At 29.9% G+C, this 13,713-nt stretch overlaps 1 protein-coding gene across 5 annotated transcripts in view; it reads left to right on the forward strand.

The window, feature by feature from the left end:
* Positions 1-1,468: 1,468 nt before the first annotated feature.
* LOC408804 (1-phosphatidylinositol 4,5-bisphosphate phosphodiesterase epsilon-1) overlaps positions 1,469-13,713 on the forward strand; it is a 107,972-nt gene continuing 95,727 nt past the window's right edge. For 3 of the 5 annotated variants that reach the window (XM_016911810.2, XM_016911813.2, XM_016911811.2), the window contains exon 1: positions 1,469-2,167. The gene's annotated coding sequence lies outside the window, so the exon portion shown is untranslated. The other 2 variants (XM_016911809.2, XM_016911812.2) reach the window with 2 other exon arrangements.

Genomic DNA, 13,713 nt, shown 5'->3' on the forward strand with positions numbered 1-13,713 from the left:
TAATACTGTAATTCTGTAAACTATTGTAACAATATATTTGTATAAGCAGCTTCGAAACATTTACTTGAACTTCACACCATCTCGAATAGAATATCATCTTTCTGAATCTTTCTATTCAACTGTAACCTCTATATAAAACGATATAATAGTTAATGAGAAAATAAAATAAAACATATTTATCCGATATTATAAACCGATACCATTGTATTAATTTTCGTAAAAATTCGTAATAATTTTATTCCACCTTCTTTTATAAAAAAACTAAAAAAAAAGAAATGTTATTCTTTTTCGTCATCACTATTTTCTTGAGATTATATCAATTATTAATTAACCTATATATATTTCATTAATTTTATTATAGAAATTCTAATACACCAATAACATATTACCAAAATTATTCACTCTAGAAACACAAGTACTGGACGAAACGGTCCCTTCGTTCTCCTTCGAATTAACAACGTCAAATTTTTAGAGAATATCTTATTTTCTTGTATAAAAAAAAAAAGAACGACAGCACATTTCTTGCACGATACCTTCTTCACGATTCACAACGAGAACGCGTAACACGCAAGACTGGACAAAAGTACTAAGCGAAAAAAAAAGAAGGGAGGGGGGCAAAAAAGAACGTATTATCGGATACGATATATATATTTATACGTTCGCGCATTTGATCCGCGCAAATAAACTTGGAAAATCTAGTAGGCCTGTGGGCAAAGGTAAAGGTAATTATAAAAGACTGACGCACCGGTTCGCCTGTAACGAGCCGTGTCGATCGTTGTCACGCTTAGGTTACGGCTCACGGTGCGTATCGGTGTGAATATATCGAATAAATCAGGATGAGCGGTCGCGTCCATCGGAATCGCGGCACAAAGGGTGGCTGGAAATAGCGAGTCCAGGGAAAGAAGGAATCTTATCGGTCGTTGGACATAATCGGCATACACGATCGAGAACGATACGTACGATTACCTCGTACGATAGAGAAACAAGGTGTAGCCAGCCCATCGCGATTGGCCAACCGATCTTCTCTCTCCCTCTTTCTCTCTCTCTCTGCGTCGTCTTGAGTCCTTGGAGCGTGAACGGAAATAGCCATCGGTGTGCACCGGAAGCTCGCAGCAAAGCTCTCCCTCCCCCCTTGCTCTAGAAAAGAGGGTATCCCTGTAGCAGGTTCTGCGGTAGCGTGGCAAGGGTCGCCAACGCCGTGGAAATAGAAGAGAGACAAAGAGAGAAAAGAGGGAGGGAGAGGGAGAGAGAGAGAGAGAGAGAGAGGGAGGGGGGAAAAAAGGGTAGAGAGGAAAAAAAAAGGAGAAGCGGGATAGCAGGGCGGAGGAGAAGAGGATGGTGAAGGGGAGGGGGAGGGAGGGATGGAAAATCGAGGCGGGTAGGGTGAGATGGGTAGAGGATTGGCGGAGCGAAGGGGGCGAAGGAGGATGGTAGATAAAAGGGTAGGAAGAGAAACCGATCGTCGGTAGAGGGTTGAGTTTGGTTTGGTGGTGGCAGTGGCGGTGAGGAGAATAGTGTGGCCGGACTGTAGGAGAGAGGGGTGGTATTATATTTGCGCAGGGCCGCCCGATAGGGCGCAGTATCGTCGCGACCGCCGTCGCGTGCACGTCGATTTTCTGTGCGTTTACGTATATACCAGAGACCGCGAGTGCGTCTGCACCGAGAACATCGTTTTCCCTCCTTGTCGGTCGTATACACTTTGACCGGCCTCCTCTCGTATATACTCCTTTCCTTCTATCTTTCTCTCTATCTATCCTTCTCGCGCTCTATCTCCACCTCCTCCACATTCGCTCCTCTCTTTCTATACCTTGTTCTCTATTCTTCTCCTTTCTTCTCTTTCTCTCTCTATCTTTCTTTCTCTTCTCTCTTTCCCTTTCTCTCTGTCTTTCTTTCTCTGTCTCTCTCCGTTTCTCTCTATCTTTCTCTCTCTCTCTCTCTCTCCCTCTCACGTTATTGGCTCTCGCTCAGTTTCTCCATTCCATGCGTATCCCTCCGTGTTACTCTCCTCGATGTTTCGCGCGTGATCGTGCCCACTGCTCTCACTACAGTTCGCGTTCCGCGAGACACGTATGATCCGATCGAGCTAGATAAACAACAACAGAGATCGCGAAAAATCGAGAGCGAATAATCCTCGAGCAAGAGTCGTTAAGTGTTCTTTGGCCCAAGAGTGAGTAGAAACAAAATAAAAAGAGAAAAAAGAAAAAGAAAGAAAGAGAAAGAAAGAAAAAAAAGAAAGAGTGTTGTTCACGTGATCATTGGTGTGTTCGTTTATGTTTTTTTTTTGCACACATTGCCTCCGAATACAAAATAAAAGAAAGGATCTTCTTCTTCTTGGTTTACTTCAACCTAACCTCCCCGATTATATCTCACCCCCATTGCACGGACCCCACAATCCAAGTGACTTTTCGACGTTCACGCAACGCGCGGCCTGTCTCGCGTTAATTCGACGGATACACCGAGAGGTTGGGCTTCTCGGTGCACGAATAATTGCCGGTAATTGCCGCCGGATTGTTTTCTGGGGAGGGAAAAGGGTGGTGGAATCTCACCTCGAGCGATGGAGTAACGAGAGCCAACGGAATGAATGCGCTCGTTTTCGCCCCCAAACCCGTGATAATAGAGGGTGAATCATCGTCCGAGCAAATGCTAGGACCTTTGCCGAACAACCGATCTTAGCTGGCTGTTCTTGCGTTGCGTGAAAAGTCTTTGGAAAATAGGGACCAAATCTCGGCGACGTGGACCTCGAGATTGGAACGATATCAGGTGGGTATATGTCGTTGTAAACTCGTCTCCCTTATCACCTATGTCTTTTTTTTTTCTTCAACCTTTGATCGTTTGTCCGAAAGGATCCTTCTCCTGTTTCTTTCTTTTATCAATCTATAAGTTTGTTTTCGATTTTATTGGCGATGTTCTTAAATATATCTATCTTCTTCTGAAATTTCTATGTTGTAAGTAACGATGGAAGAAATTGAAAACACTTCTTCATAAATCGTTAATTTTTATTGCGTTTGAAAGCAAACAAATTTGATAAAGATATTTTTCTTCTGAAGATTGTATAATATTTTTAAGATTTCTCACATATAAACAACGAAGTACATGTATATATTTAAAGTAGGAATGTTTATTGTTTCTCGCTATAATATTTTATCTCGCAACGTTTAACTTTATCGTATTTTTTGTATTTTAATTAAGATCAGGTATGCAAATGAAGCTAATTTAGAGTGGAATTAAAGTTTTTATTGCTTTGCTCTAGGTGTAAAGGGAATTGATTATCCCTTGAGATTGTTTTTATTTGTTCGAATTTCTTGATATAAAAATTTCTTTTATCGTTGATCTATCGTTTGAAAATTTCCACGTTTTAAAATTAGTACAAACTTTTCGATCTGAGATATAACTCCAAATCAACTTTTAATTTTGTCAATATTTCTGTAGTATTAAAAGTCACTATTATGCCACTAATATTTCATAAATGAAGTGACAAAAAGAAGCAATAAAATCAACAATCTCTATTCATTATTGACGATAAATTTTAATTTATATTCATTCAGAATTACATAATATACGAACTATTTATTCATATATTTCCATTAAACCTGTACGTTATATTTTTGCAATTAATACTCAAAATTGCTGAGCTCGAATAAAGTTGTTACTCTACTCGTAATATGTAAAATTTAATTTATTACATGTAACTACATGTATAGATATTATACAAAGTTTGTAATTACCTCGTAAGCAGTTAATGCTTTATCAATACGAATAAAATTACATATTTTCCAAAGAATTAAAATTTTAATGCATTTTAATTCTTATGTCATTACTTAAATACCCTTTTATTTATATCAAAATTAAAATTCTTTTCGAAAAATGTTCAAATTCAATCGAGTCGTTGTTATTATTTACGATTTATATTCCAAGAATTTTATTATTGAAATCATAAATTTAATAATTTTAAAAAAAAAAACTTTGTCCCGACTTTCCCTCATTGTTTCATTGGCATAAAAGTGAATGTATCGAAAAGCAATATTTTTCTTGTATTCGTTTCGTCGAACAAAGAGAATCAGAAGAAGATTTCGCTCTAATTGTCTAGAAAATAAGATGATGAAGTCGTGGAGAACGATGAACAGTGTATAAGTCTACAAGAGAGAAATTCGATTTTCGCGGTAACGTGATACTATTGTATGCGAACTATCTCATTGTCCAAGTTCGATTCAAGTCCGCCCTCGAGTATTGTACAATTCTATACACGAGGATGTAACATCTTGAAAGTCGAATAGAGTCGAAGACATTTTTGCCGCGATATTTAAATCGATGATCGCATTAACCGAGTAGCATTGGAATATTAATGAACTCTTTAAGTAAAAATATTACTTTTAACGTATTTTTTTTTTCTCTCTCTAGAATTCCTAAAATTTCTCTCCGAGACATTGTAAATATTTTTAGTATCTTCCTCGAATACGTGTACGCATTAGAGGAACAATAAACAGGATAGAGCTCGATTGAGAGAATTGGGTTAGATTTTATCGAAATAAACTTTCGTTTCATATCATTTATTTCGCGGGTAAGATTTATTTCTAAAATAATTTTATCTTTAAACAAATTTATTTGCTATTTTCTTCGAAACGATTATTTGTGTTTTCGTTTCTTATTTTTTTTTTTTATTCGTTGCCACGTTTAAAATTTTCCATGATGTTTTATAATTAGATCGATGATATATATATATTACATTATGTCCATATGATTATTATATTATATCGATAACAGGCTTATATCGATAACAATACATGCCACGTAACCGTTATATAGTTATGGAATATTATCCATAGTGAATTCACGTTCGATCGTTAATAATAATGGTCACAAAATCTTTTTGTTAATAAATTTTAACGAATTAATAAATTATCAGAATATAAATTCCGCTCAAACAAATGATTTCAACTTTAATAATATTGTAAATTAAATAAATAATTAAACAAAGCGACACGCATAAAAATTTATTTCCTTCCTCGTGCAGTTTCTTTGAAATTTTACACATTTTCGAAAGTCGTACGAGCATTTTGCAATATTGATTTCAATTTTCTTAGGCTCTCGTGAAGAGAGTAGGTGTCGAATGGTGTAAGGAAAGAGAAAAAGAAGGAGGTAATAGAAAGAAGCCTTTGTTTTCGTATATTTCAGGTACGATGCCGTCAAATTCGCGTATTTCACTCGATATCTTTGATCCTGGCTTTTAATCTTTAATCGCGTGTTATATCTACCTTGCACAGAAAATATGTGTACATAGAGGAAGTTATTCTTTATCGAAATGAAAATGGAAAAAAAAAAAATACACCAATTCTTTTCTTCTTCTCTTTGAGATAGAATTTTTCATGGAAAAAAGCAAAAACTTGTTAATTTCTCTCTCTCTCTCTCTCTTCCTCTAATTTCAATTTTTTTTGAGATCACAATCTATTATTGCGAAAAACATGTATTTCGTATTTTTCATAAATATTTATTACACGAAGGAACATTAGAGAAAAAGTTTAAACGATATTTTATCTCGTTTATTAAATACTCTTTTAAATTCTCTAACTCTTCTTGTTATCAGTATTTATCGTCCGATAAGGTTTGTAATTCACGTGAGTTGGAAGATAATAGTGGAAATATATATTCGCAAAGTATTTTAATTATGAGAATCTACAGTGACTCTATAAAGGAATTAAAAAGAAAATCACAATTAAGAGATCAAGATTATCCGCTTATTTTATCGGGTTAATGATTAACACGACGCTTAAAATGCATTAACACGGGAACGAACTTTTGACAATTTTTGGTTCCTTTTTAAAATTTGCATAAAGTGAAAAACTTAAGCTGATTTAGCTTTAGTTTTAGTTTTTCTTTTTCTTCTTTTTTTTTTTTGTTAACAACAACAAATTAAATCAAACGTAATCTACATAAAATTTTAAATAATATAAATTATTTTTGTTTAGGAATTAAAAAGATCATTATTTTCATTATCTTTTAATGAATTGTGAATGGAATAAATTGCAATTGATACATTCTTAAATATGATTCCTTGATTTGATTTATAATCTCGGTTCTATGAAAATTATATACACAATGTTAAATAATTAATTTTCATACATAGCTTTTTTATTAAATAATGGGTAGATTTAAATATTTTTTTCTTACCACTCACGAAAAATTTCAACCAACTTTTTGTCACAATGATATATCTTTTTCCACAAAGGCGGTGATTTTAATTTTATGACACGTGGCAATTCACTTTTTTAATTAAAACTAAAGCTTTTCTTCTGACCTTATTTTCATACCATTGTATCCAGGCACGCATGTGAACTAGTTTGTAATTTCGTTAATAACACTTCCCTAAGGAAGAAATTATGGACTAGGGACACGCAATACTTTTACCAAGAAAAGCATTTGAAATAGAGGTTTTAGTGAATTAAAACGTTTTCAGGAAGCGCTCGCGGTGTTTTAATTTCTCTGTTTTATGACAATTTCGATTTAAAATATAATTCATAATACGTATATTAATGCATTTATCTTGGACAATGTATAGTAAATGACAAGAAAAGTTTTATACATATCTCACTCCATACATATCTATAAGTTAAAGTTATGCATGCATGTAAGGATCTATAATTAAAAATATATGGGGTGATATAAAAGTTTCTGAGCATAAGCATATAAAGTTTCTGAATAATAGTTTAAGAAGAGAAGTTTACCACTAAACTAACATGGTAACGTTATGCTATAAATAAAAAAAAAATATCCAGAGGTCTTCGTTATATCATTTTTATACGTTTCCAATTTATCATTGCATTACATACCAATTTCAACAAAATAATGCGTCAAAATCCTTTCTTTTAATCCTCACCAATGTTCATACACGCCCATTTCGTTCAATATTTCGCTCGTATAACACGATATACCGTGATTCGATACATTAATTAAAACATGAATATTTAAATGGCCGGAAGTACTCTGGCCATTATTTTTATTTTTATTCGATTAATAAAATCCAATATATCGATTAATAAATCGTTAGATTGGATAAATCAAGGGATTAACGCTGTCGTATTGTGACTATTTTTTTTTTTTTTCAGTCGTTAAATTGTTGCCATTAAAATAAGAGATAAATCGAGCTATAAATTTTCCGTCACATTCATTTCGTATTTCAAATTCTTTGGTATCGTCCGTAATTTTTTTTTTTTTTTTTCCTACTTTTTATGAAATTGTTTGAAATTTATTCGAATTCACTGCTATTTTACGAATAACGGGTAACGAGCTTGTTATTGTATTGCTTTAAGGAGAATGAAATAGTTGAATATTAAGCTCTTTTTTAAATTAGCGAAAATTAATATTATCAGGCTCTGTGTGTGTCCATCCTACATGATCTACGGAAGGAAAGGAATTTTTATTCCGTTTTTAGCTCGTTTGAATTAGCTTCTGTTTGTTTTGTATGGCAGAGATATTGCTTGCTTTTGCATATTGATGACGATATGGCAAGTGTAAATAATATTTAGATATATTTGAAGAAAAATGGAAAATAATGGAATTACATTATTCGTAAGAAATATTAACGTTAAATATATTAAAGTAAGCGAATTGTTTCAGTAAATATAGAGGCACAATTTTAATTAAAAGAAAAATCTGCGTTTCATTAAATAAATAATAAGAAAACTAAAATCAATAATAACCCAATTTTACTTTAATAATACTTTTTTTTTAACTTATTAATTATTTTCTATTTGCAATAATAGTTTATCTTTTGTGTATAAACATGTATAAATTTATTAATTTTACACATATAAATATTTCAAATAAATGAAACACGATTAATCTATGAATTCTAAAATAATAATTCTATATAATACTCACGTGACATTAATAAGACAACAAAATTGTTTTTGAAACTGCAATGTAATACGTATACAATGAAACATTTAAAGTGAGGTTATACACGTATGACGTATGATATACATGCACACAGAAACATATTATTCTTCTTATTTTTCACCACCAAAACATCTCGTTGCCCGTTTTTTTGGTGGAACCAGGCATTCAATGTTGGAATAACTCAATCAGAAAACCAAAACGAGTTATCACGGTTAACCCCTACGCATTTGCGGACGTGATATTTCGCGACGCAATTTCGTTCGTGCGACATTTTGAACGAAATATTTCGCGTGTCTGTTTTCCAATATTTATTTCAATATTTATTTCGCGTAAAAGAAATATGTTATATTTTATAGAACTATAATGTTATTTTATGTAAAAGAGATATATTGTATTTTATAGAAATACAATGTTATTTTGTGCAAGAGAGATATTACACTGTATTTCGTGTAAAAGAAAAAAAAAGAAAAAAATATTTGTTTTTAAGAATGTATTTTTCGAAAAATACATAACATTTTTGAAAGCATTTCTAGTCTTATCTTTTTTAAATTTTTATTAGATGGTATTATATGATATTATATTAAATTTATCGATATAATAATTTCAAATATTTACAACAATATAATATTTATACCAATTTTAAAAATTATTAGGAAAATGCTAACAAAAATGTTTGAACTTTTCTTATATTATATATGTTACCTTGTTCGTAGAAGAGAAAGGATTAATAAGATTTCCTTATCAAAACCAGATTTATCCATGATGAGAAGATATGCATTCATGAAAACGATGCATACGTCATCTGCTTTCTGCTTGATTTGGCCATCTTTTTTACCACACTTCAGATAAGTTCAGGATGTTTTAGTTGATGAAACATGGACGAGTAGTATTACAAAATAATTCTTTGAAATCTTTAATTTTCATAATGCCATATGAGATTATAAAATAACAAGAGAAAACAAAAGCGATAAATAAACTAGATACATCTTGATTTATACGAGATGAAACTGTTGTCGTTTCTGAAATAACATTGGAAAATTTTTAAAATGTGTTAAAAGAAATTTAGCTACTTTTAGCGCAATACATTATCAATATTAAAATTATTTGTTAATTGAAAAAAGTAAAAATTTATTTTAAAATAAAGATTATTCAAATGATGCAAATAAATATTACTCACAGATCTTTATAATTTGATATGTGTATATATCTTTTTATTAAACACAAATTTTCTGGAATAAATTCGTCGAGAGATATTTATTAATCTCTTTATGGTAACTATGCTTATAATTGCATTACAATGCAATTGTTTAACCTTTACCTTTATGGTATAACGATGTATTATGGTATTACCTATTGTACAACATTAATGACAGCTACTTCGTTGGGGAGCAACAAGTAGTTGCAAAATATATCGATGGCGTGACCTAGGCAATAAAGAGCTGTTATTATTCCTGGTTCAATGAAACATTTTATATATCACGATATTAAAATTTTGTTTCTTTAAAAAATTAGAATCAAAAGTTCGATTAATTTCTTTCTAAGACATTACGTTACGTTATACATTGCCGTTTTAAAATTCACTCGTAAAGAAAAGTTTTATCTTGCATTTCGTTTCAATTAAAATCAATAACGTGTTTCATTACATGACCCGTTTGATATGTAAAAAAAATATTACAAAAAAAATTATTTTTAATGAAATTTAATGAATGCAGAATATTTTATTTACATTTTACATCTTGCATTCTTGCATTGATTAAAATCAATAACGCAATAATTGTTCTACGTTGTGTTTAAAATTCGGAAAAAAAATATCTACATGGAATAATTTATTTTCTATTAGTTTTAACGGAATTTAAGTATAGAAAATATGTTATTTATTAATTTTAAAAAAATTGAAATTTTTCGTTGTCGACTTCCACTTCAAAATCGTTTATTACACGTGAATGTCATTTAAAAAAGTTCAATTTATTTAAATTTTTCTATTTTCACTGTTAACTGTTTTATATTTATATTGAAAGAATTTTCACAAGAGATTTTATCTTTAAAATATCTTCACTTTTATAAAATTTATTTTAGAAGTCAACATTTTTTCGAATTTTTTAAATAAAATTTGAAATTGGTAATAAATAACACACAATTCATTTATTCAATAAATATTTTATAATGTACAATTTTATTCATCATTTTAATAAGATATTCTTTCTTTTAGATCACTTTAATTTTCAAATTAATCGATTTTATATAAGAAAATGACTCTCGTTGTTTATTTTACAATTTTTTTCGCGATAGTTTAAACATTTAAACAAAATCACAATTTTAATTTTAAAAAATCACCTTCTCTCATTAAATCACATAATTATATTTCTAGGTGAAGCGTTTTATTCTCTTAATCAATTTCAGAACGAAAACTAAACCGTATAATTATATTTCTAGGTGAAGTTATTTTCTCTCATTCAACCTAAATCAAAGCCATCGATCGAAACTCGATACCAGCTAAATTTACAACTTCTTTGATTCCCTCTTCGAATATTCGATCGCATAAATGCACATGGCACAATGCAAACTCTCGATACAAATTATTCTGCGGCAAGCGGTCAAGAATCAATCGAATATACATTCTCGAAGCTTTTCTTATTTTCAAATTTCCTTAATTCCGATCAAGCTACACAAACTCAGAAAAGATCTCTTTATTATACAACGTTGAAGTTCTCGAGCAGACGGTGATGACCGATCGAAACCAGGTTGTTCATCGCGAACGTTATAATTCCTCGCTTTTAACGATCTATTAAAACAAAGTTGCGATTACTTGAAAGTTTAGCACAACTGATGAATAAGGAAAGGAAGGGGGATGATGAAGTTGGCCGATTTAATTTTCTAAATATTCATGGTGGCGCCGCACCGTGTCTTTCTGGCAAACGACGAAGACTGCTGTCGTGACTCGGAACACCATAAATATTCTATGTCGCGCCGTCCTAACCTAAAACGAGAGACGAATACGGGATATCTCAGATGGCAACTTCGCACCTAGCAAACACACATGGTCGTGTGTAACGAAATATTAAGTTATGCAATTATCCATGTAAATTCTTTTCTCTTTGGATGGGCAAATGATGTTACGAAAGGATCGTTTGATGAAATGGAGAATGGAGTAAAGAATCGATGAAATGATTATATAGGTTAGTGATCTTGATTTTGTTTGTTTCGTGATTAAATGAATTATATTATTCTACGACTGTAAATAATATATTTATTTGTTTGTTCGTAGAATAAATTATTTTATTCTAGAAGAAAAATAAAAATCTATATAACGAAAAGAAAAAAAATAAACATTTTGAAATTTTTCTTTTATTTTAGCAATAAATAGATATAATATTATAATATCACGAAATATAATAAAATTAAATTTTCAAAATAGAATTAATAATTTATCTTAATAAACTTTTTATCAGTAATTTTTTATCATAAGAATTATAATAACTTTAAAATGCATATAACAATTACTTTGAAATATTATATTCTATTAGTATTGAAAGTTCTAATGCTTCAAGGCAGATCTATTAAATATATAAATACCTTTCTACAAGTTATGTTATTCATGATAAATGTAATTTTTTGTAACTCATGTGTCATTCGAGTTTCTCATACACGTTTTTAAAATTAATATCGATTTAAATGTCATATGAAACTAGTCTATAAGGAAATCAAAATTATATTATCCCAGTGCATCATAAATATTCTAATTTGACTCGTTATGCATTCGAATGATGGGCAAGTGTGCGAATATTATTATTCATATTGCAAGAGAACGAAAGGTAGAACGAAAGATGGTAGAAAGCAAAGATATCAATGATTCAAAATGTGTTTCAAAATCTTTCCGCGAAATTTCAAAAATTTCGATAATAATGCTGTTCTATAAATAACAGAATATAATGTATAATAGAATAATAGCTTGAAGTTGTATACACATGATACAATTACGAGGATATATAAGGAAAATCATTACAAGGTAAATGCCGAAATAAATTAAAAGGTTCGTATCAAATATATTCGTATCAATATAGCTGAGATTGGAGAACTCATTTTTGTTATCAATTTTTCAAAATGAACTCTTTTCATATACATAATTGCTATTTATTTTTTAAATTAGTTTTTTTATTTTTTGAATTGAATTATGCTTGCTTTCCTATATCTAAATTCACAATCATACAAGTGAGAGAAATAATAGAAAAGCGGGAAAAAAATTATTCGTACGCAATGTAATGAAGTTCAAAGGTGAAAATTTCAAATTCCATCGTTTTTTATTCTGTTTCTTTTTAGCGAACATGTGTCACGTAATGTATTCCGTACTATCATCCTGGAAATTCGCAAACGATGGAAAATATAATTCTATTGAACTTGGGAACTGAATTGAAATCTGAGGGATAGATCAAAATAGAAATCTAAAAAAAAGCTAATATTTTGCTGTTTTACTTTCTCATATTTCTCAGTGGTTATTATCGATTTCAGATACATGATTCCTTCATCCTAAATGGAAAATCTTGTAACCAAAGAATTTGAAACTCAAGTTTCCGAAGATGTCGATATTTCTTTCTTTCTAAAATTTTTCGAGGAAATATAATTTTCGCACGAAGTTCCAACAGAGAGGATTAAAATATATCTAGAATTATTAAAAAAAAAAATAAATAAATAAATTAAAAATTTTGAGAATGAAAAATCTTTAAATTGAAATTTAAAAATTAACATTCATATAACAAAAATATTTCTTGAAAATTTGGTAGATTTTTCAATTTCTTTAATTTCAAAATTCTTTGAAAATCTTAGAATATTTTCTTTGAAATCTATTAATACATATAATTTAAAATAAAAATAAAATAAAAGTATTTAATACTTTTTAAAAATAACAAAATTACATATTCTATTTAAAAATCATTTTAAACATTTCTAATGTTTTAATTTCTAAAATTAAAAGTACAAAACATATATAGATGTTAGATTATATAAATAACTAAAAGTAACATCATCACAATATGATAGTTAACAAAATCATCACTTTTAAAGTCAAATATCAAATTAATCCATAATCTTCGATTTCTATGAAAATATCTAAACAACTGTGCTGAGCAAAAACAAAATTTACATATGAATAACAAACTTCAACAAAATACAGAGGCAGAGATATTTGCCATCACGAGTAACCAGTTTCCATGGTCTGACCAGCGATCAGGAAATGGATCGATCCGATATCCGACGTTCTTTAGGATCTAATCTTCTTCGCAGATTCGCAGAACACATTTTCTCGTTGGAAAATCAAATATATGTCTTATTTTATCGTTGATGCATCGATCATAGCAACTCATGTAAACGTGCATGAATTATGCATTTCAGGTAAAATCGCATTTCATGATAATAAGATATATTTTATGTATAGATATTTAATTTCAATAGGTAGAAAGGTTTATTTATATTCATATTAGAGAATCTAAAGAAAAAAAAGTTTTAACGTTAATTAGATTTATATGATTAAACAATAATAATAATTGTAATTTCAAAGCTTAGAAAATTTATATATATATATTTATTAAAAAAAGACGATAATATAATGAAATTTATCTTTTCTTCAGTAATTTACATGGGGCAATTCCATTCAAAGTATATAAGAATTTTAATTATTTAAGAATTATCACATCTAGTAAATTATATAGTTCAATCAAGTTTTTATTAATAATATTTTCTTAATTGATTATTATTATTAACTGATTAAATTTTAATTTTAATGTCCATTGAAAAAAATTCCTTCTTTTAAAAATCTGCACAATTGAT

Source organism: Apis mellifera, linkage group LG4 (assembly GCF_003254395.2).
Source record: "Apis mellifera strain DH4 linkage group LG4, Amel_HAv3.1, whole genome shotgun sequence".
NCBI lineage: Eukaryota > Metazoa > Arthropoda > Insecta > Hymenoptera > Apidae > Apis > Apis mellifera.